Source organism: Sabethes cyaneus, chromosome 3 (genome assembly GCF_943734655.1).
Source record: "Sabethes cyaneus chromosome 3, idSabCyanKW18_F2, whole genome shotgun sequence".
Classification (NCBI taxonomy): domain Eukaryota; kingdom Metazoa; phylum Arthropoda; class Insecta; order Diptera; family Culicidae; genus Sabethes; species Sabethes cyaneus.
The window spans coordinates 98835468-98858872 of record NC_071355.1 but is presented as its reverse complement, the minus strand read 5'-3'; the positions used below and the strand labels follow the sequence as shown (position 1 = coordinate 98858872).

General features: G+C 43.1%; 1 protein-coding gene across 6 annotated transcripts in view; it reads right to left on the bottom strand.

The window, feature by feature from the left end:
- The window catches only part of LOC128741558 (fasciclin-2), a 144457-nt gene that overhangs the window by 94224 nt on the left and 26828 nt on the right, over positions 1-23405 (bottom strand). The gene's annotated exons all lie outside the window — the stretch shown is intronic.

Sequence of the window (23405 nt, the reverse complement as noted above, 5' to 3'; positions counted from 1 at the left end):
GCAAATTTGTATTTATGCAAAAAATTCTTTAATGAATCTTTCACCATCGCATTGGTTTAGGAGCCATATTTTCACAATAGGTACTTTCATTCGATCAATATTGGAAACCAGAACATTGCTGTTTTCAGTAAAACCGGTATGGCAAACCCTCGTTTAATGCCCAGGACATGCATATTGTTGCATAGGTCAATAAGGGCGTGCCTTATCTCTGAGTTGACTGCTCGAGATATTTATACAGTCACAGTAGACCTCATCATGGATGGTGCCCATAGGCGCTACGTCTACTGCTCTGCATACTTACCACATGACGAACCGTCTCGCAGCGACGATTTCAGAAATGTGGTGATATACTGCTCGGTAAGTCGGCTTAATAAAAAAACGGTCAAAATCAAAAGATTATCAGGTTAATAACATTGGAGACTCGAACGGTGAGTACTGTACGAACGACAACGAAATCCTGGAATTTCTCTTTTATAGTCATTTTCCAAATTGTGCAGAACCTGAAGTCTTATGGGTTTTTGCTCCGAGATTTGTCACGAAGCGATTGAGTAGGCTGTAAACAGCTTCTCTCCATACAAATCTTCTGGAGCAGATGGAACCCCATTTAACTGCAGAAAGGATTCAAATACTTCAAACATATTCTGAAAAGGATGTTTGTGTGTAGTATTGCTATTTAGTACACCCCAACTCAACGGCGTGAAATAACCATTAAGTTTATTCCTTGTTGTTGACCATCACCTCGACGAAACGAGCTTAGCAGAAGTTCCTCTTCATTCAGCACAGCATGCTTATCAAAGTGGCAAGTCTACAACCACTTTGTTGCATGATGTGGCGCATAAAATTGAGGTTGCTTTTTCACGAAAGGAATCTTGCTTAGGAACTTTTTTTGGATATTGAAGGCGCGTTTGATAACGTATCATTCGCTTCCATTTTGGAGGCTACTCGTCATCATAATGTGCCTTCAATAATTATAAAATGAAAAGAACAAATGCTTTGTAACCGATTGCTTTTTTCGTCGTTACAGCAAGCAAGCATTTGGAAGCAAAGTGTTTGTGGATGTCCACAAGGTGGCGTTCTCTCGTCTCTGTTATGGAACCATGTGGCGGATGGCCTACTGAGGAAACTCAATGGTCTAGGCTCTAGGCTATCCGTCATATGGTTTTGCGGATGACTATCTCATCCTAGTAGTTGTAAAGTGCATAAGCACATTATTTGGCTTAATGCAGCAGGCACTACGCGTCATAGAAACGTAGTGCCGAGAAACCGGACTTTCGGTAAATCTGAGCAAAACATCTAGCGTCTTATTTTCAAGGCGTAGAAATACCAGTGCATCTCGCGCTCTGCGCTTTTATGATTCGGATGTTGATATTGCGAACGAGGTGAAGTACGTGGGGTTGATTCTCAACTCCAAGGTTGACTGGTCCATAAATACTTATTAATTTTCGAAGTAGAAAAGCGTGCATGGGCTTTGGGTAATGCAGACGAGCAATTGGCAACTCTTGGGGGCTTAAACCCAAATACATATACTGGTCATACACGTCGTTGTCAGACCAATACTGGCGTATGGTTGTCTTGTATACTGGCAGAGAGGGAAAGTTGTGACTGTCCAGACAAAGCTAAACCATCTTCAAAGGATGGGTTTAATGGCAATTTCTGGTGCATTTACAGCAACTTCTACTTGGACGGCAGTAGGAAATCCAGATAACACAAGATCGTAATAGAAAGTTCACATTAAATCGTTTGCATGTCAATTTAACATTGGAATTGTATAATGATTAGAGTATGTCTGAACAAAGTGAACAATAAGTTGTTTTGCAGTCATGCGTGTCGTCATAAGGCTTGTTCACGGCAAAATTTGGACACCCCTAAACACACACAGCTTCGGAAATACATTAACAATGCGTAAAATATTTTGCAGAGTGGTACACATATGTCTGTTCTTTCTGAAAATATTACACTTGTTTATATTACAAGCGCTCAGCGTAAAATGGCGTCGAAAGAAGAGCAGGTGCGAAAAGCAATTGCGTGCGGTCGCAATGAAAATCCGGAACTCTTGTTAAGAAAACTTGCCAAAAAGCTTGGATTTCCTCCAAGCACTGTTTACAGTATTTTAAAATCGTTCGATACTCGCTTGACAACTGCTAGGAAGAAGGGAAGTGGAACAAACACGGATCTGAGGAACCACCACAAGGGTGCGAAGGTAAAACAAATATTACGGAGGAGATCAGATCTTTCTGTACGTACCATTGCTCGTAAAATAAAAATGTCGCCATCATCGTGCACACTTCTAAGCAACGACAAGGCATGAAGTCTTTCAAGGTGAGGACTGTGCCAAACCGTAATGATAAGCAAAATATGACGGCCAAAACACGCGCTCGTAAGCTTTATCGCGAATATTTAACGAAGTTTCCATGCGTTATAATGGACGATGAAACGTATGTCCTAGAAGACTGTAAACAGCTTCCTGGTATGTCTTTTTACACTGCCATGAAACGTAATGGCGTTGCAGAGCATTTTAGGACAAAGAAGAAAACCAAGTTCACCAAAAAATATTTAGTATGGCAGGCCATATGCAGCTGTGGTCGAGCAAGCAAAAGTTACATCATTACGGAAACGGTTAACAAGGAAATATACCGTGAAGAATGCCTGCAAAACGATTGTTACCGTTCCTACACAGCCATGATGTACCCTCGCTGTTTTGGTCTGATTTGGCATCCTGTCACTACGCCAAAGAAGTATTGGAATGGTATGATGCTAATGGAGTCCATATTGTACCGAAGGAGGCAAATCCACTTAACTGTCCAGAGTTACGCCCCATCGAGCGGTATTGGGCTTTGGTGAAGAGAGAGCTGTCCCAGCACAAACAACAAGCAACAACTATAGATAAATTTCGAAAATCTAGGACAAACGCAGCTAAATTGGTTGCCAACAAGTCTGCACTGACCCTCATGGCAAGGGTAAACTCCAAAGCTCGCCAATTTGTCATGCAAACCAAATAAGTAATGCTAATTTGTTATTATTAACAATACACACATAAATGAGATAAAATTGTATCATGGATTAAACTTCTAGGAAATTGCAAAATTGAGGTGTCCAGATTTTGTCGCGAACAAGCCTTATACAACTCATGACTGTGAAGCAATATAGATGATTGCAATATTTACTTATATCTTAATCATATATTCAGGAGTATTAAGTTGCTTGTTGTAAAATCCGTTATAAAATTTTATATAATGCAAGATAGAACAACAAATAATTGTCAAAATTTTCGCACGCATATTGCCTCCACTTTGGTACTTAGATGTTCTTATCTGGCGTGAAATATAACTTTTTCGTTCAGATATGATGTCGTAGTTCTCAGTTGCTATCGAGATATACAAACCAAATGGTTTAAGAAATTTCCAAGGAAAATGCTCTATAGCTCAGCACTCGATAGGAACATTTCTATTATTTCTTCAGCAAAGTTGTTTACCTTTATATTTTCCATAACTTTGCCAACACAAGAAATGGACGTGTATCGAGCCTTTAGCGAACGCGGAACACATAAAACGCATGCTTGCCGTACTCTCATTTGGGTGGTTGGGGACAAGCGGAACTCATACAAGTTTGTAGTACTCGACTTAAGCTTTAAGATGAGGTGCTGATTTCATAAATCCGCAGCAAGTAAAGGTCCAAGAGATTTGCGGTCTTCTGCAAAAACGTGTATTTTGAGAGCTTCGATAATTGCCTAGAACATTGTATTCTTGTAAAATGCAACTAACAAAAACTAAGTATGAAAAACTAATCTTTAACGAAATTTTATAGAAAATGGCCTATAGTGGTATACTCGATAAATATAGAAATTTTAGTTTTTCAGCAAAGTTGCTGGTTTTTACAATATTTACAACTTTGTCGAAGAAACTATGTCTATATTTCCTAACACAAAAAAGTTATTTTTTTATTGTCATTATAGTAAGCAATGACGAACTTTTGACAGTTTTAGATTAAGATGGATAATAATACGAATAAAAATGCTGAAGACCATAAATTATCAAATGAAAGCAAAAGACACTAGGAAAAAAGCTCAGCTTTTTGCCCTTTGGACCACTGTGATGCGACCGTTGACGCTCATTGCAGCTCAAAACAGCGATGCCAACGAGGTGTTCAGCATTCTCGTTGTATTTATTTCAAGCAATTGTCACTTTTCAACTCGGCCTTGGATTGCACGTCGACAATTATCCAGGTTTCTCAAAAGTCGCGGTTGCCTTCGACCTGAACGAGTCATCGCGCAAATTGCATTCCTGGTTCCGATGGGGTAAATTCTTCGTGGCGTTGTCCAATTCTGGACGCTGCTTTCCGCTATTATCTTACAATAAACATAAAAAAATATTATACTCAAACGCATAAGTCATTTAAAACTGTGCATTACAGTCAAATGCATTGCTGACTGCTAAAAATTATAAGACAATCTTAGAGTAGAGATATTAAAGTCCATTGTCTTTGTTAGCAAATTGGTTACAATGAACTATAGCTTCTCGCATTAGAATTTATTGCTGCTCAAATAGATGATTTTTTTTATTCATTCATTCGATGCAATAATAGGTAATTTTTCATTTTTAATGTGCATTCTAATTTTATATTGAGCGTAGAAAAACACGAAACAACAATGGAAACCACTTTGAGCGAAATTTCCAACCTCTGGCAATTCGGAGCAAATGCATTATGAATTAATGATACAACTCAAACGACCAGCTAAAATCCTTCATTTTTCATTGTGTTTCATCTAATATCCATTTTGCTCGGACTCTAACCGCAGTTTTAGGTGTTTCGGAGTAAAACAGGCTGAAAGGAAATAGTAGCTATACCTAGATATTCTGCTATATGCCTAGCGTAAAACAAGACAAAACCTCGCTGATTTATATATGAGCATTCAGTTTTTTTTTCCTGTGCCTGCCACACTGTATACCTACAGACTTTTTCAATTTTACGATCGTTTCTTCTGAATAGTAGTGCTTTGTCTGTGCTGGGAAACTTCCGGCAAAGGGAAATGGTGTTCTCACATGTGCAGATATTTATTTTTATTTCAACAGAATTAGTCCCATGCTACCAATTTAGAATTGGCTCATATATAGGATCTAAATAACTGAACGAAATTTTCACAACAATTCACGAGATGATCCAGCACATAAGCTGGCCATTAAAATTTAATCGTCGATAAAATGTTTATTTTGGCATTACATTTCCCTTAAATTTATTAATCAGGTCGGTTCAAGTATTTTGTCCAAAAAACAAATAACTTTCATTTGAAAGATTGATGTTCTGACTGACGTACATTTAAATGAGCAAGTTGCCAGTTGACACTTACTGTTTCCTTTCGAGCCATCTAAATTTCATACTCTTTCGCTCCCTCTGTCAGTCAATTTTTTGACGTAGGACTACGTCTTTGTTTACTATCTGGGACTGGGTAGCACTTTGTGAAAACCAAAATAGAAGTGTAACGTTGGAATGAAAGATTTCAAATGCTAATAGCTACTAAACTACTGAACGAAACTGAACAATTGGGTATGTCGTTGGAAAGATAAAATGATCAGCAATTTTATGGAGGGGGCGAGAGAGCAATTTTATGGACGGCCTAAGAGGGGGGGGGGCTCCTATACAAATGAAACACAAATTTCCTCAAAACTCGAGAACTAATCAACTAAATAAAACCAAATTTGGCGTGTGGGGGTTATAGAAGGTAGGATTTTTTCGATGGTGTACTGAGACCCCTTCCCCTTCTAAAAGGGGGGGCTCCAATACAAATGAAATACAAATTTCTTTATAAATCTAGAACTAATCAAGCAAATGGAACCAAATTCGGGATGTGGGTGTTTCAGAAGGCCAGAATTTTTTCTATGGTGAATTGAGATCACTCCCCCCTTTAGGAGGGGGGCTGCCATACAAATAATATACAAATTTCCTCAGAACTCGAGAACTAATCAATCAAAGGGACCCAAATTTGGCATGTGGGGGTTTTGGAGGTAAGCATTTTTTCTATGGTGTACTGAGACCTCTTCCCTTTCTAAGAGGGGGGGCTTCCATACAAATGAAATACAAATTTCTTCATAACTCTAGAACTAATCAGGCAAATGGAACCAAATTTGGCATGTAGGGGTTTTAGAAGGTAGGATTTTTTTCGATGGTGTACTGAGGCCCCGTCCTCTTCTAAGACGGGGGGCTCCCATACAAATGAAATACAAACATAAATCTAGAACTAATCAAGCAAATGAAACCAAATTGGGCATATGGGGGTTTCAAAAGGCAAGAATTTTTTCTATGGTGAATTGAGACCCCTCCTCTCTTTAGGAAGGGGGGGCTCCCTTACAAATAATATTCAAATTTCCTTATAACTCGAAAACTAATCAAAAGGAACCAAATTTGGCTTACGTGCCTGTTGCCATTCATGTCAAAAGAGAAGGACATTCATATGGCATGACATATTTGCGATGAACGTGCTTTGCCCTTAATGTTATTTGTAACCTATGGCCTTTTTAAAGTCACAAGCGAGTAAAAGTAAGATTATTGAATTGTGTCAAGCTACGCATAATCATATTTAATACCATAATCTGTGGGCTGGTCATTCATTACTATTTCAACCTTTATGATGCACACAAGTGATTTTTAAAAGAAATCTTCTATGTCTCAATGGTTGCAGGCGTTGTACTTATGAACCCCCGTCTATGTATTTTCAAAGCCATCATTACACTTAATGAAGAATTGAATCTGAATATTTTGCTCTTCTCTTTTAAACATTCACTTAAACAACGGCACTCTCAGATTCTTATAAACATACGTATGCCAGAAATACAGTTTACATTAGTCTTTGATCTAATGATTTGATATAGTCCTACGTCACCCATTCGTACAACCCTTAGGGCTGTATACCTTGTAGTTTTTTTATATTATAGGGCCCTATTTTGTAAGTCACGTCGAGTGTCACTTTGCTCGACTAGTCGACTTTTGGTATTATGTAAGTCACACGCGACCCGATTTTGTCGAGTAACTCGACTGAGTCCACCGCCAAAAAGCTAGTGACTAAACGGTTAGCAAGTGACGCCTGAGCTAGCTTTGTTTTGGTTGTGCATTGAGCCGCTATGCTGCCCGTTCTTCTTGCACTCGACACTCGACAGTGACTGAGTCGAGCCGAGTTGCTCGACGTGACTTACAGAATAGGGCCCATAGTCACTTTAACAGCTTGGGTCATTCGTGACTTTCTGTCAGTCAATGGTACTGTACTGCTTTTCGCCTAACTAAAATTTCTCTCTCACAACTGTTTTGAACGGGAATAGTTTGCGAAGTACAGTCCGAATACCAGAAATGACGAACCAAAGAATGTACTTCATAAAAATAACACGATAAAATAAAGCTAAGCAGAGAGATTCTTCACAAAGTTATATTTATAGAACTGCTTACAAGGTGGTATAACTGTAAACTGGTCTAATTAAACGAAACATCTTTCTTTAAGTGACATTCATAATGTTCTAGTTCGATTTGACGCGCAATTTTTGCCAGCCTCTGAGTGATATTTACTTCTTCTGAATCGATACATTGAAATTCTAAAGTTCGGTATTGTAGCAGAATAAACAACTTTGTAGAATCTCTCAAGTGGAAATTTTTTTCGCTTGCATCTCGTTGAACGATTATTATAGTCAATTTACCTTTATTATACAAACAGACTTTTTTTAATAATCAATGTTTCATTTTTTATAATAGACATTCCTTGTGAATAAAGTGAAAATAACACCAACAAATGTTACCTGCAAAGAAACCAGAAAAGAAACTTTGATGAGTTGGATTTCTTTTTATAAGAAGGATACATCGACGAGATAAGCATTCGCTATCTAGCATCATTAGCATAACTAAAGAACATTTAAGAAAAAACGCTCGAAAAAGTTTTTCTCGATTTTCTCCGTTACACTCCATCAGTCTTCCTCAGCTGCTACTCCATCCCCTGCCTTAAATCTAAAGATGCAAAACTTTTCCCTTCCAATATAATATTCGCAGTTATTATAACTCTTGCGTTAAAAGAAATCATTCTATCCCCGGACTAGTCCCCATTTCGTTCTTCGTTCTTATCCCTCCTGGAGGACCGTTGCTTCACCATCCGAGGAAGATAAAAAACCGCAACACTGAGATTGGTTTCGGTTGTGAGACGGCCCTACGACGAGGTCCGGAAAAAGTAATCGGTATAAGAAATGGAGCACTGTCCCCCGAGGTACCAAGAAGATCAAAATGTCATATTTCATGACGAATGTTTTAATCATTTTTTCTGCTTAATATTTTCTGCAGTTAGCTGCGGAAAGGAAAAGAATACCAACGAGCTCCCCTGCTAGCCAAAAAACAAATGGAAAAAGCAAGAACAAAAGTTTTGCTCTTTCGGTCGGGCTGATTGATTGTTTCACCTGCTTTTTGTGTGCATAATAGAAGCCGGAATGAACCATTTTCTACGCCCGCAGCATTCGATGAAATATAAGTGATGTATAAATGATACAGGTGAACATTTTAACTTTGTTATGCAGAAAAGCAGGTATACAAATCGGTCGAAATAAACCAGAAAATAATTCGTGGTTCGGAAGGCTCTATTCAGATTGCTGAATTGAGCAATTTATACGTATGCACTAGTGGTCAGTGTCATCTAGCTGGTACTTTTGAATGGGTAGTATTTTGTAGGCCTATTATATTGTAAAACAGAAAATGCAGCATGTGATAAACTTCGTACTTTTTGTTTGGCACTAAAGGTATCCCTTTTTAATATAAAGTGGTCCCAAAAACGAATCTTTCTTTCTTTAGCAATTCACCCTGCCTCCAAAATGAGCTGTGTAAATGTCAAATAAAACAAATATTCAAGTTTTAATGAACAAAATAGGAGCATTTTTCAAGTCCACTCATCAACCTGTCTAAATTAAAACGTTTTTTATGCGTATTCACACAGTAACCAATATTTTAATCTATTGTAATATACGAGTGTTTTTTCTGTATTCCGCACTTTGTTATTATTCATTAGTGTACCACGCGTGAGCGCTGCTTATATGACGGGATCTGCACCCTTTCTTTACTAATTTATAGCGAAGTTTTGCAGCCATTCATGGTAAACTCAGGGCTATCACAAGGAAGACATCTAGGTCCTTTACTTTTCAGACTAGTGATGAGCAAAAGTTCCACCTTCATCGACAGAGCAAATATTCACCGATGAATCTTGCCATTAAGACCGTCAAAGAATGTCACCCTAAAATCTGTATTGTAAAATTTAGCACATTGATAGTAAATCGTATATTTAAACTATGAGGATGTATTTTAAGATAATTATTCTGTGTCAACTGAGATCGATTCACTCGTTTGCAGCATATCATGTGAAACTTTTGCAAATTTCGTTGAATACAAACCAGATCCCAGTTTTTAATCAGGGCAGACGTTTTGGAAAACTTTATCGTAAAACACCACCAGTAAATATAAGTCCGATCAGTAATATCACCGAAACCAACAGTATGGTGTTTTTCCTATCATCCACTGGCCGCAAGTGCTCTTGTACAGTGGACGGGGAATTCAGCTCTGCCTGCCAATATTGCATCCAATTTTATCCCGGAAACGCAAGCTAATTAGTGTGGTGACATCATTACCACCAGCTTCTATAATTAATGAGTTCAGTTTATATGGCTATTCAGCCAGCCAGTCAGTTGCTCGGCCGGTGTCACATGTCCCACAGTATCGTTGGATCAAAGATGTGTCGTTAAAAATTTACCGAAAATCGCGAACGGCAATCGCCAACATTGGACCAGAATAGAGGCTCGGATGCGCTCCAGGTTTAATGGTGAGTTGCCTTAGTAGCTATGAATTTTGAAGGACACAAACAAGCAAACTCTATCATCAGCATGCATTTATGAAAACCAAACTGCTAAATATTGAATGGGAGCATCTGCACCGCATCTACACTCTACGGTTTCGGAGATGTGTTTCAGCTTTGTTCAATCAATGAATTGAGTCATTATTTATTTTAATTGAGATCATTCTCATTCATCCCGTCCCATGCTGTTGGTTGGTTTAGCAGCATCGTTCGGCGGGACATGGGTTTGAATTATCATCAGGGGTGGCATTTTTGTTGAACATGCAATATAAAATCTAATTCTGCCCTTTAGTTTCATGAAAAATCTCTTTGTAATTCGTTGTTGGTTGTGGTGAAAGTCACAGAAATCCAGCATAATAATAATTTCATTGTTTATTTTCATATGCTTTTATTTACTTTACCATAATAATATCAATAAATTCTGTTATATTTCATACTGTTCGTTGAATTTGGAACCACCCTCCAGGCGAGTGCTAAAATCAAGTTGACCATGTGCATGCATAGCGAGTAGGAACTTAAACATAAACAGTATCGCCCATTGTCTGAGCGGGTGTTATAAATTATATTGTATTAATAATGTACCCTTTATGGCATCCAGCATTACCACTATAGAGCTAACGGTCGACTCGTGACCTCGTCAGACGGTGGTGCCTCTACAGTCCTGACGCTTCCCGAAGTGCTCTGCTTCTTTCTCCACCATTCAAATGCTGTTGAGGAAAATTGAAAATGAAAGTAATTATAACTCTGTGCAGTATGCCCCAAGATGAGCCGTATCGGAACTTCGGTTCAATGAAATATTTATGATCTTCTTTGCCGTACACAAGTAAGCTGTTAGTGGGCGGACTAAGCATGTGAAATAAATTTGAAAACCAAAATGGATTAAAGCGAGGGCAGCATATTCACATCGATTTATTAAGCAGCTGTCTAATAAACGTCTCATTGTTCGGGGCTGAACTGATTTTCGAGATGAAACATATGCTACAAATCAAAGTTGCTCTCTTTTTGGAGCCATTCGAAGTGCTTCAAACAATGCGCAACTTATTTGGAAAAAGACTAACGGCGTTCTTCAGCACGTTTCAGGCCACAACTTGTTGCAGTAATTGATTTCCATGAAGCATAACGCCAATCGTTGTTTACAGATTGCGCATAGATGGGACTAAGATCTGTACAAGTAAGCCAGTAAATCAAATATTTTTTATACGCACCTACACACACTCGTAATTAAATTTGCGTTTCAATTTTACACAGCTATATAATGTATGAAAGTTTCTGTTTGTAAACGCGATAGCACCACTAGGTGCATAGATTCGAAAATACATTGTTAAATTCGTATGTTTATTCTTCAGGAAAAATTCTGCTATTCCACTCTGTAACGGACGCACATATTAAAATGCCCAACAATGTTTTGTTTTGTTGATATGGCCAAATTTCAAGATATGCCTAATTTGGACTTAATTTTACCTTCGACGAATTAGAAACTCGGTATCATCGAACAAATGACGTCTACGAATCATTTTGCCATCAACTTTTTAAAGTGGACGAAAGCTGTTTAGCTGTAGTTTGTTCTCTCAACTAAGCGGGAGCAGCGATTTGTTTTCTTTTACATCACATATTCCATTTTTCGAGGCGGGTGAAAAAGATTTTTTTATCGTTATAGCGATAATTACAATCTCTAGTAAGTTTTCAGGTGTAATGAGAACTGAGATAGTGTAACAAAGCCTCCTTTCGCCATTAGGTGGATTAAATCGGAGATTTCTAGTTGCTTTTCCGTATTAAAAAGTGTAAGCTTTCGCCATTATGTCAATATCATTGGATTTTTTATGACTCAATTCAATGTGCACTATAATATCTTCATCATCAACATTATGAAAGTCGATCGAAGGAAAATATCAGCAGCTTTCGATTTGACTCAAAGCAACACGTTGCAGTGCTGCAGACAAACTGCAGGGAGCTTGCCACAGTCAGTTTATTTGGAATAATAAACTGCTTCTTATGATGCAACTTTTATAGTTTCGAAGGCGTTATAGAACCAATAATAAAGGTTTTGTTCATCTGCGTTAATAGGTTATCTATGCTATATAGGGCAATAATAAGTGAAACAACCTGTCATTCACTAAATGAGTCCGCAGAATAAAGACCTGTTGAATTAACACGAAACAGAAAGCACACGATGCGAGAAGAACCTGCTTACGTAAAATTAATTCTAGTAGATTTACTAGATTTTCTATTCTATTTCACGAAGGCAGTTCCTATCAATAATTAAGCACAATGATTGTTTCGAAATTATAAAACCAAAATACAGTGTAACTATTTAAAATATCTTTCACAAAGAGAAAACCAGGTGTCCTTCCGTACAATTTTGGGGATTTCAAATTTTAATTGACCTGCACTGCACTGAAATTCATTTATTGATACTTTTTGATTTTTTGGTTGGTGAACAGCTGGATAATGCGCAATATAGACCCCATAGGGGTCCTTAGCATCTTATCCAGCTACTCCTATCCCTACCTCCTCGTGGTTCCAGCCGGAATACGAGCAACCTTAGCGGAGATCAGGTAACCAACCCTGGTGGAAACTAAGGTCATATACTGACAGGGAAGGAGGCACTGTGTCGTTTCGGCACAATAAGATGGCAACCCTGGCCGGTTAAGGCCCTAACTCAGCGAGGTTAAGGCGCCGAACAAAGTCGCATTCGACTTTGCGCGACTCCGAATAGCCATTACGATGGGAGCGGGAACTCTTATCCCTACCTCCACGCGGTACCGGCCGGGACGCAACTGGGCCTAGGGTCAACCAAATACCAGTCTTTGGTTGCACCCTCAGTTGTGTGCTAACAGGGAAAGGGGGGCACTTTGTGCCTGAGGGTAGCGTGGCGTAGTGGTGTAAAGAGGCGAGCGGGGCTCAACTCCTATAAGCCAGCTGCGGGCGCCGTAGTGTTTGCGGTTAGCGTGGCGCAGTGGTGTAAAGAGGCGAGCGGAGCTCAATTCCTATAAGCCAGCTGCGGACGTAGTAGCGTCCTGTTAGAGCTCAGGACTTTAAGCAAAAAAGCCAGGTCAGGAGTGCCATGGGCACATTAGGATCGGTTCCAGGAAGATCCTAATTACGGTGTACTGGACGGGCGGGAATAAACGTTTGGATTTGGCGCTACAGGGCTGACGGCTGTGCTATTCTACTACCTTATGTAAGGAAGGGTGATACCTTCCCGAAACGGCGAGTAGGCTAATGGTACAGCTGCCTTCCGTCCCGTTAAAACCGTGGCTGGTCTCTAGGTACGTTCAAAGCTCGTCACTCACGTCAAAGTGCGGTGGTGTAGGCTCAGATGATACATTCCTGACTAACGCCGATCGGATGCTGACATCCCTGCCCCCATGAAGGGTAGGGGGGAGTGTCCCTAGCCATGGCCTCCCTGCTTGCATAGATCACCATGGGATCGTTAAGGCGACTACACAATTACGAGTGGAGATAGCGGCCTAGAGTTGGGACCCTTTCGAATGGACAAATTTTTAAATTTCAAAGAGGGATCGAATACGGGTGCTACTAGTGGCAAAGATGATATCTTTGCCAAAAGTAGTAAGTTGGCTAGGTCACCAACAGCAAAGACAGGTAGCCCCCCGTTATCGGGGGCGCGACCCAAGAAGGGAAGCCCGCCGAAGTCGGGGGCACAGCCCATACAGGGAAGCCCCCCGAAAACGGGAGCGATACCGAAGAGGAAGTTGACACCACCTAGGACTAACACCCCAGTTAGAACGCCGGTGGCCATCGCTGCCAGCTCAGCCAAGAAGGCGAGCGACAGCGGTAGGCAAATGTCAACGGAGGGCATGGTGCACCCTCCTGAGGGCGAAGTCGGGCTTCCTCCAGCCAGTAGCAAGCTGGAGGAAGCCAAAAAGTTGGTGGACGAGTTGTACTCGTTCATCAACTCTAGGTCAAATGTCCACCTCGACATTAAAAAGCTGGCGGTGAGCCTCCGCTCTACCGTCATAGCTGCCGAGGTGGAGAGGCAAGAGCTTCTGCAGCGATGCGAAATCGCCGAAGCTCAGGTCATAGCCGCTAAGGCTGTGGCCATGCCTAGTCAGGCGCGTACGCCGCTTGCCAAGCGCAAGGCGGCTACGCTCGACCATGGACCAACGCTGGTAGCCAAGAGGCAGCGGACTTCGGCTCGCGCATCTACCAGCGAACGTGCGGAGGCGGTCCCGGATGGTGCTTCCGGGACCGGGGAAGAGGATTGGCAGGTGGTTAGGCGTAAACCGCCTAAACCGCCGAGGCCGAAACCGAGCGAGGCTGCGGCTGCAAAGCCAAAGCCAAGGCGCGTCCATAAGGGCGACGCCTTAGTAGTGAAGCTGACAGGCAAGCTGTCGTATGCTGATCTACTGCGCAAGGTTCGTGTGGACCCCAAGTTGCAGGAGCTTGGGGCCAACGTTGTAAAGACCCGCCGAACCCAGGCAGGGGATATGCTTTTCGAACTTAGAAAGGACCCAACGGTCCAGAGTTCGAATTACCAGAAACTGGTTGAGCAGTCCCTGGGCGAAGCGGGCCAGGTCAAGGCGCTGTCGCAGCGTGTTCTGGTCGAGTGTAAAAACCTCGACGAGATTACGACGACAGTTGACCTGAGTGATGCTCTGCGGGATCAGCTTAAGGTTGATGTGGCACCCGCAGACATCCGCTTGCGGAAGGCATATGGAGATATGCAAACCGCGACCTTAAACGTGCCAGAGGCAATCGCCAACAAGATGTTGGCGTCTGGCAAAATTAAGGTAGGATGGTCAGTGTGTACACTGGTGTCGAAACGGCGTATCGAACGCTGTTTCAGGTGTATGGGCTTTGGCCATCGGGCGGCCAAGTGTAAGGCCCCCGATCGGTCCAAGCTGTGCAGGCGGTGCGGCGAAGATGGCCACTTCGCCAGGGGATGTAGCAAACCCCCCAGGTGCATGCACTGCACAGTCGATGCGGGAAATAAGCATGCCACAGGTGGCCCACTGTGTGCGGCTTATAGGCGGGCATTGCAACGATAAGGGTGCAGGTTATACAGATTAACCTAAACCACTGTGAAACGGCACAGGAGTTGCTTTGGCAAACGGCAGCCGAGACGGGGTGCGATATTGCCATTATCGCGGATCCCTACCGGGTCCCCCGTGGAGGCGCTAACTGGGTTATCGATAAGGGTCGGATGGCAGCGATCGCCGTGATGGGTAGATACCCGATCCAGGAGGTGGTGTCGTCCGACCAAGAGGGGTTCGTGATCGCGGTGGTCGATGGCGTCTGCATCTGTAGCTGCTACGCTCCACCTAGGTGGTCGCCGGAGCAGTTTGACCGGATGCTGGACGTGCTCACCGACGAACTCACGGGCCGCAAGCCCGTTGTCATTGGAGGAGACTTCAATGCTTGGGCTGTCGAATGGGGTAGCAGGTGCACTACTCCGAGGGGGCAAAGCTTGCTGGAAGCTCTGTCCAAGCTAGATGTAAGTCTGGCTAACGTGGGATCCGTCAGTACCTTTTGTAGGGGGGTACAACAATCGATCATCGACATCACCTTCTGCAGCCCAACGTTGCTTGACAACATGGGCTGGAGGGTGTCAGATGAGTACACGCATAGTGACCACCAAGCTATACGGTACACGATTGAACGACGGGCGCTACGGCCACGCGGGGCGAAGTCGACAGGGAGGAGGTGGAAAGTGAAGGCCTTCGACAAAGACCTGTTCGTTGAAGCACTCAGTGCAGAGAGCACCCGCTCGAACCTGAGTGCTCGTGAGCTGACCAACGTCCTAGTACGGGCATGTGATACCACTATGCCTAGGACGGGGCAGCCAATGAACGGTCGTCGCTCGGTATACTGGTGGAGTGATACCATTGCCCAGCTCCGTTCCAGGTGCCACAGAGCGAGAAGGCTAGCGCAGAGGGCCCGGACCGATGCAGATGCTGAAGCTCGGGGAGTTGATCTTAGAGCGGCAAGGTCGGCGCTTAAGAAAGAGGTTAGGCGTAGCAAGAAATCCTGTTTCCAGGAGCTATGTCGCGATGCGGATTCAAACCCCTGGGGTGGTGCATACCAGGTGGTAATGAAAAAGATGAAGGGTACATCTGCGCCGCAGGAAACCTGCCCCCAAAAGCTGAAAGTCATCGTGGAAGGGCTCTTTCCGCAACACGATCCAGTTTGGTGGCCTCCGACCCCGTACGGTCAATCGAATGATGTCCTCACTCCGGTCACGAATGAGGAACTCATCGTAATTGCCAGGGGTTTGAAATCGAAGAAAGCGCCCGGTCCTGACGGGATTCCGAACGAGGCACTCAAAGCGGCGATCCAAGCGTATCCCGATATGTTTAGAGAGACGCTTCAGAGTTGCCTAGAGGTATGCGAATTTCCAGACAAATGGAAAGTCCAAAGATTGGTACTGCTGCCAAAGCCGGGGAAACCGCCTGGTGATCCCTCGTCGTACAGGCCAATTTGCCTATTGGACACGCTAGGCAAATTGCTAGAGCGGGTAATCCTAAACAGGCTGACGCCTGTAGTGGAAAGTGATGTCGGACTGGCAAACACGCAGTTTGGCTTCCGTAAGGGGAAGTCCACTGTAGATGCCATAAAGTCCGTAGTGGAGAGGGCCGAGAAGCCTATGAAACGGAAAAGGCGAGGCGACAGGTATTGTGCTATAGTCACAATCGATGTCAAAAACGCCTTTAACAGCGCTAACTGGGGTGCAATTGCGTTAGCGCTGCATATGATGAGGGTACCGGATCATCTATGCAGGTTGCTTAAGAGTTACTTCGAGAACCGGACGCTAGTGTACGACACGGCGGATGGGGCGAAGAGGTACAAAGTGACAGCGGGTGTTCCACAGGGTTCGATTCTCGGCCCCACGCTTTGGAATGCCATGTACGATGGGGTGCTGAGGCTTGAACTACCCACTGGGGTCGATATTACTGGCTTCGCCGATGATATCGTCCTTACGGTGGTAGGCGAGTTTCTAGAAGAGGTGGAAATGCTGGCATCAGACGCCATAAGCATAATAGAGGGTTGGATGGCGGGCGTCAATCTGCGATTGTCCCACCATAAGACGGAAGCTGTGATGGTCAGCAACCGAAAGTCGGCCATAGAGGCAAAAATAATCGTGGGGGGACAGGTGATTGTCTCCAAACGAAGTGTGAAGTACCTGGGTGTCATGACAGACAACAGGCTGAACTTCACCAGTCATGTGGATTATGCTTGTGGTAAAGCGTCAACGGCGGTCACTGCTCTGTCTAAGATCATGCCGAACGGCTACGGTCCTAGCAGCAGTAAGAGACGCCTGATGGCCAGCGTTGCCATGTCGGTGCTACGATACGGTGCACCGGCGTGGGCCCCGGCTTTGGAGAGTAAGCGCAATCAGGCATGCCTGAACAAGGTGTTCAGGCTGTTAGCATTGCGCGTTGCGTGCGGCTACCGTACCATATCGTTGGATGCGATTGGGGTTATTGCAGCCATGATTCCAATATGCATACTCCTAGGTGAGGATATCGAGTGCCATAGGCAGAGGAACGTCAGGGGCGCTAGGGACAGAGTTAGGCTGGACTCTATTAGGCGTTGGCAGGCGGAATGGGATCGCACCGACCATGGTAGGTGGACCCATAGGCTGATCCAGAACATATCGTCCTGGATCGGCAGAGGTCATGGTGAGGTAAACTTTTTCCTTACCCAGTTCCTGTCGGGTCATGGATGCTTTAAGAAGTATCTACATACGCGCGGGCGGGCAGATTCCCCCTTTTGCCCCGTTTGCACGGTAGCCGAGGAAACGGCGGAGCATGTGATCTTTCACTGCCCGCGGTTTACGTCCACTCGGCAGGTGATGCTTGCGGTCGTTGGAGAAGACACCAACGCCGACAACATCGTGCAGAGAATGTGCGCTGAGCAGCGTGCATGGGGTGCCGTCGATAGGGCGGTAACCGCGGTGATAACGGAGTTGCAACGGCTAGAACGTTTGCAACGACAGGGCCGACATAGCTTGCTAGGGTCAGTAACGGGCTGATTGGGCAGCCCAGGCCCTAGGTGAAGGGTAGTGGCGGTATGAAATGGCAAGGGTGTTGTGTGGACCCACACACGCAACGGACAAGTCGGAGTGCTTCGGCACGTCCTCCCTCCTGAAGTAAAACCTAACGGTAGTTCCGGGAGGGGTTCAGGAATGGGCAGCAGGAGAGTTTTTAGTAGGTAGGCGCATGTTGGCACCATGTGAATCCTATTCGGCACCGCGAAGGTGCTGTCTATGAAGATTTTCTCCCTGCATAAACAATACAAAAAAAAAAGATGGCAACCCTATCATGAGATTCGGTAGCGTGGCCCTAGTAAGGCAACCTACCTAAATCTAACCTACTACGAACAATTAAAGAAATCCGACTCGGAATATTCGGCATAGACAAAGGCGATGCAATAAGGACTTGAAATGGATAGTTGGTACGTGGAACTGCAGATCGCTAAATTTCGTGGATGGCGACAGGGTGCTACTTGATCAGTTAGAACCCCGAAAGTTCGGCATCGTGGCACTGTAGCGGATCTGTCACGAAGACACGAATGTGTGGAGGATCCATGGCGTCAAAGACCACCAGAATTTTACCAGAGCGGTGGAGTGACCCACCAGCTGGAAACGGGCTTCGTAGTGATGGGCAGAATGCAGCATCGCGTAATGGACTGAAAAGCGATCAACGGGAGCATGTGCATGTTGAGGATAAAAGTCCGTTTCTTCAACTCAAACACGCAACATTAAAAACGCATATTGTTCACACGAAGGTAGACTCAACGACGAGAAGGAAGCGCAGCTGAAGGCAACAGACGACAGTTGCTCACCATGGGACACCAAGATCGTCATCGGAGATATAAACGCCCAAATCGGCAGGGAAGCAATGTAACGGTGGTCGGGCTCCATAGCCTGCATACCGACACGAACGATAACGACCAGCGATGCATCAACTTTGCTGTTTCCGAGGTATGGAGATCAGAAGCCACTTGGAGATCACCTGACCAACAAACCGTGAACCAAATCGATGGCCGAGTTTTCTGGAACATCACCAACGTACGCTCCCCATGGGGTGCGGATATCGACTCGACCATCACCTAGTAGCAGTACATGGCCGCGCAAAATTACCGTCGGTTTATACCTCGCGACAAAACTGCCCTTCTTGGTTAAACATTCGGCAATCGGACAACACGCGAGTTATCAAAAATTACGCGCACGTAATGGATGAAGCTCTATTTTCCTCTCTGGAGCTGGATGCTTCGACCCTCGAAGACAGATGGAGTAGGATACGTTCTGCCGTCAATGAGGCTGCAGCCGCGATGCTCTGTGAAAAAACCTGGAGCGCAGCGATCCAGAGATCGTAAAGAGCTAGTACAACTATTCATGGGTAATAAGACTCGCAAACCTCGAAGTAATCCGGCAATAAATCAGTTCGTTAAGGAATACAAAGTGTTCTCCCAGATTTTGTTACGTCGTCTATCTCCAATAGCAAACGAATTCGTAGGGCAGTACCCGGCGGGCTATATGGGATCCCATGCTACTACGGATTAAATTTTTTACTCTCCGACGAATCCTCCAGTAATGTCGGGATCAGGAGTACAACGCCTCATATTTTTCTGGGTTTCAGGGCAGCATACGATACAGTCGAGCGCAAACAGCTATCGCACAAAATTCACGAGTACGGTTTTTCGGACAAGCTGACGCAGCTGATCAAAGCTACCCTAGAGCAAGTGATTTGTTACGTGCGTGTTTCGAGATATTCTCGAGCCATTTCGAATCGCGCAGAGGGTTGCGGCAAGGGAATGGACGGCTCTGTATGTAATTCAAGCACGGAGGATTAGGCTACAAATCAATGCGTCGAAAACAAATAGATTGTAGAATCCAGAGAAAACAACGTCCACCTTCCACGGACAGTGATTATTGACGGCGTTGAACTGGAAACGGTCGATGAATTCATATATTTGGGATTTCCGGGCACTGTCGACATATCAGAAGATTCAACGACGCATTCAAGCTGGAAGTCGCGTCTACTCTTTCCTTCCCATACGCTTCGATTAAGGATCAAAGCTGACGTTGTACAAAACACTAATCAAATCGATAGTGCTCTACAGACGAGAGACTGTAACTTTGCTTACGGAAGACATACCTGCCGCATTTAAACAAAAGGTGTTGCGAAGTATTTTTGGCGGAGTACAAATAGAAAGCGGAGAGTGGCGTAGGCGTATGAACCAGCAGGTATTACTGGGCCAGACGACTGTGCAGTGAAATACGTTCTCTTCAACAACCCCACTAGTACCAGGAATAGAAGGGCCCAACATGTTAGATGGCTCGACCAGGTCGAAGCCGTCTTAAGGCCCCCATACACGTACGTACATGTTGGCCGAAAATGTTGGTGAATTCATGTTCGTCCAACACGCTCGCTTGTGTGTGAGTGCCACGAACCAAACTGGCAGAAGAAAATGTTCGGCTCGGCGCTCGGTCGGAATGAACCTCCAACATTTTGTTCATTTCCAACCCAACATATGCGTACGTGTATGGGGGCCTTTACACGTGTCGCAACACTCAACGAATTGATGACGAGGACCCAGTACAGTGGACAGAAATTCTTGCTACAGCAAGATCCACCCTGGCTCTTTGCTGCTAGAGGTTTGTAAATGATTAGTTTACAATAAATGACACAAGAGCTTTACTAAAATAACAAATATTGTGATTTGAATTCAGTAATATACAATGAAGTTTTATTGTCTTTCATTAATGATAAAATGAGCTTTTTCTTCATGCAATCATGACTAGTAAGTTAAGAGAAAGTTATTTAAATGAAGCTGGACAGACTACATTGAAAAGGGTACAAAACAGCTTAATCTCTTTAAAGATAAGGTCATCTCGACAAAGGATTTTCTTCGCATTGTCTCTAGTTAATGAAGCGAAATCATCACTCTGGTAATCATAGATTGAACACTAAAAGAAGATAGACAAACTCAATGACAGAATGCTTATGTTTTGATGCAGAACAAATATGCTTACAGACTTTTACGTTTAAACCATAATTCAGCTGTCAGCTGCTGTTACAACATCACAGAATTAAAGTGAGATTTTTCTGCACACGGTTGCAAATTTGCTTCCATTGACTGAAAAAAAACTGCTATCACGACCAAGAAGCAAGAACAGCCCTGGCTTTCGCCATAAAATTATAAGTCAAAAACTCGAGCGATAACAGGCCAGGAAAAAGTGCCCGTAGAAAGAGCAGAAAAGACACGTTTGAGAACGTGATGAAGCAGTGGAACGCTTTCAATTAATAAGGAATTTCACCCCGTTCTAGTCTCGTGAGAATCTCTTCCTCAAAGTCGTTATATGGATGTCGATTTTATCATTTTCTTTCTAGCCATTTTGCATAGGGCAGGAAACGGCGGAAGGCAGTCAAAACGGTGTCGATACAATCGGTGAAGAATTTACGAAGCTTTCTTGGCGGTCCGTGCTTCGGTGCTTTTTGTGTACCCTCCTTCCTGGTAGCTGGAAAATGCAAGGAATTTAAAAAAACAAAACCGGCAAGCTTCCGCGCTGAAAATACCATTTTGCGAATTATTTGTTCGCCCAGGCTTTTTCGGAATTTTGGGTCGAATGTTGCATTGTGATGAAACTGTTTAGTTTATTCTGTTCATTGGAACAAAATATGTAACCAAGCACCAAGCTAAAGGTTTTCAAGGAGACAGAGTAACAATCGTGACGTTGTCAATTTCATCATCAATTGTGTAATAAGTACTACATACTTAGACTTTGAAATGGCTGAGAAACATTGCTACCGGTTTTGCTTTAAGTTTTCAATCGTATTTCCACAACTCTTGCCTCTTTTTCCAGAATTGTTCTATGTGACTGAACAAATTGCACGGCAGTGGATCAATTTCTTCGGTTTACCCTCCAGTTTTCATACTGTGGATTTAAAACCTTCACATGTTTTGCCAATTTATGCTCATAAATTTGCACCGTTTTCCGGTAATAAATTGTTTCTAACATTGCGTAACACAAAAAAACTGAGTGCAAAAAGAATAAACCCCTACCGGAAATACTCGGACCCCGGAGTGAAACAGAACATTGAAAAAAAAATATCAGAAGGGTTGTGTTTTAGACACAAACGCATAGTTGGCGTAGAGCCACGTTAGACGGACTTTTGCGATGAAACGTTGAATATTAAAGAAAACTTTTTACAACATAGGTATGTGTAGCTGAAAAAATGCAAAACAAATATAATTTCATGCTTAGCAAAAATATCAAAAATATCAACACGTCGAGATGACGCCGACGTCTGCTCATAGCAGACGGTTGCATTCATGCATTTTTGGTGATAATTGTTGACTTTACATAACACTTATTTCCTTCAGCGTTCAGACATATGAAAAGAAAATGTTCACCAAGCATGTAACATGGCATGTATGAATTTTAACAGCGTGTTGGTGCTTCACTTTCAGATGGAATTAAGTGAATTCATAGTGCGGCAGCGGAAGGAAATTATAAAAAATGTCAAATATATAACTATGATTTGTGAATAAGTGGATTTGGACTTTATTTTGAAGAGCGCTGCTTTCGACACATTATACCCTATTTCCAGTCATTTCTTGTCAACGCCACAATTTAAGTTCCTCACCTCATCGACATTGGTTTGAATCGAAGACACCCTTATTAACAAGACTGGCATCTCTATTATATCCCGAATATTGGCAGAGCTGCCTGTCTTGTTGTTATAGGAGTCTTCGTTTGAAACCTTCTAACAATCTAATTTCGGCGGTTTTTTCAGTTTTCTTGGCAAGATATTAAACATTCTGATGCGACTACGTTCCCGAATTATTTAGCTATTTCGATGTAGGGCACGGGAGGGTATTTTCAGCAGGTTTCTAAATTCAGCCTGTTTGCCTTTTCTTTCGCCAATACAAGTACTTTGCCGACATACAATGTTAATATGTTATAACTATTTTCACAAGATTATAAGTAATCTACTATTTTTTATCCAAAATCACCACGTCAAAATCACCTGTTCTTCCACTAGAACTAGGTCATATGCCGAAAAATGGGCTAAAAATACCCTCCCGTGCCCTACAATAGAATCAATTATCCACGATCTAAATGACGGAAGGCATAATTCGTGTTCGTAATATTTTAACAACCATTTTGACATTTCTGATTATATCGTACTCGTACACTTTCTTTCTGCAAGTTCCTTTAGTTTTGCCGTGAGAACGTGGGGAAAGGAAATGTCCAATGTATACAGAAATGTCAAAAATCCTGTTCAAATATCACGAACACGGATTATGCTGTCAGTCATTATGGTTCGTTTATTGAACATTTTCCACTATTCGATTGCTCCTTTTTACAACCTCATTTTCTATTATTGAAATTTTTGCAACAATTTATTCAAGCAGAATCAACTTCTCTAGTAACCGATCTAGAATGAACAAGACATTTACAATATCAACTGCAACGAGCTACGTGGTAGTAATGTACAGAAGGTATTCTGTTCTCCAGTCCCAAGTGTGCCACAAAGCATCATAAAACGCCCTAAAGTTTGAACGAACATTGCGT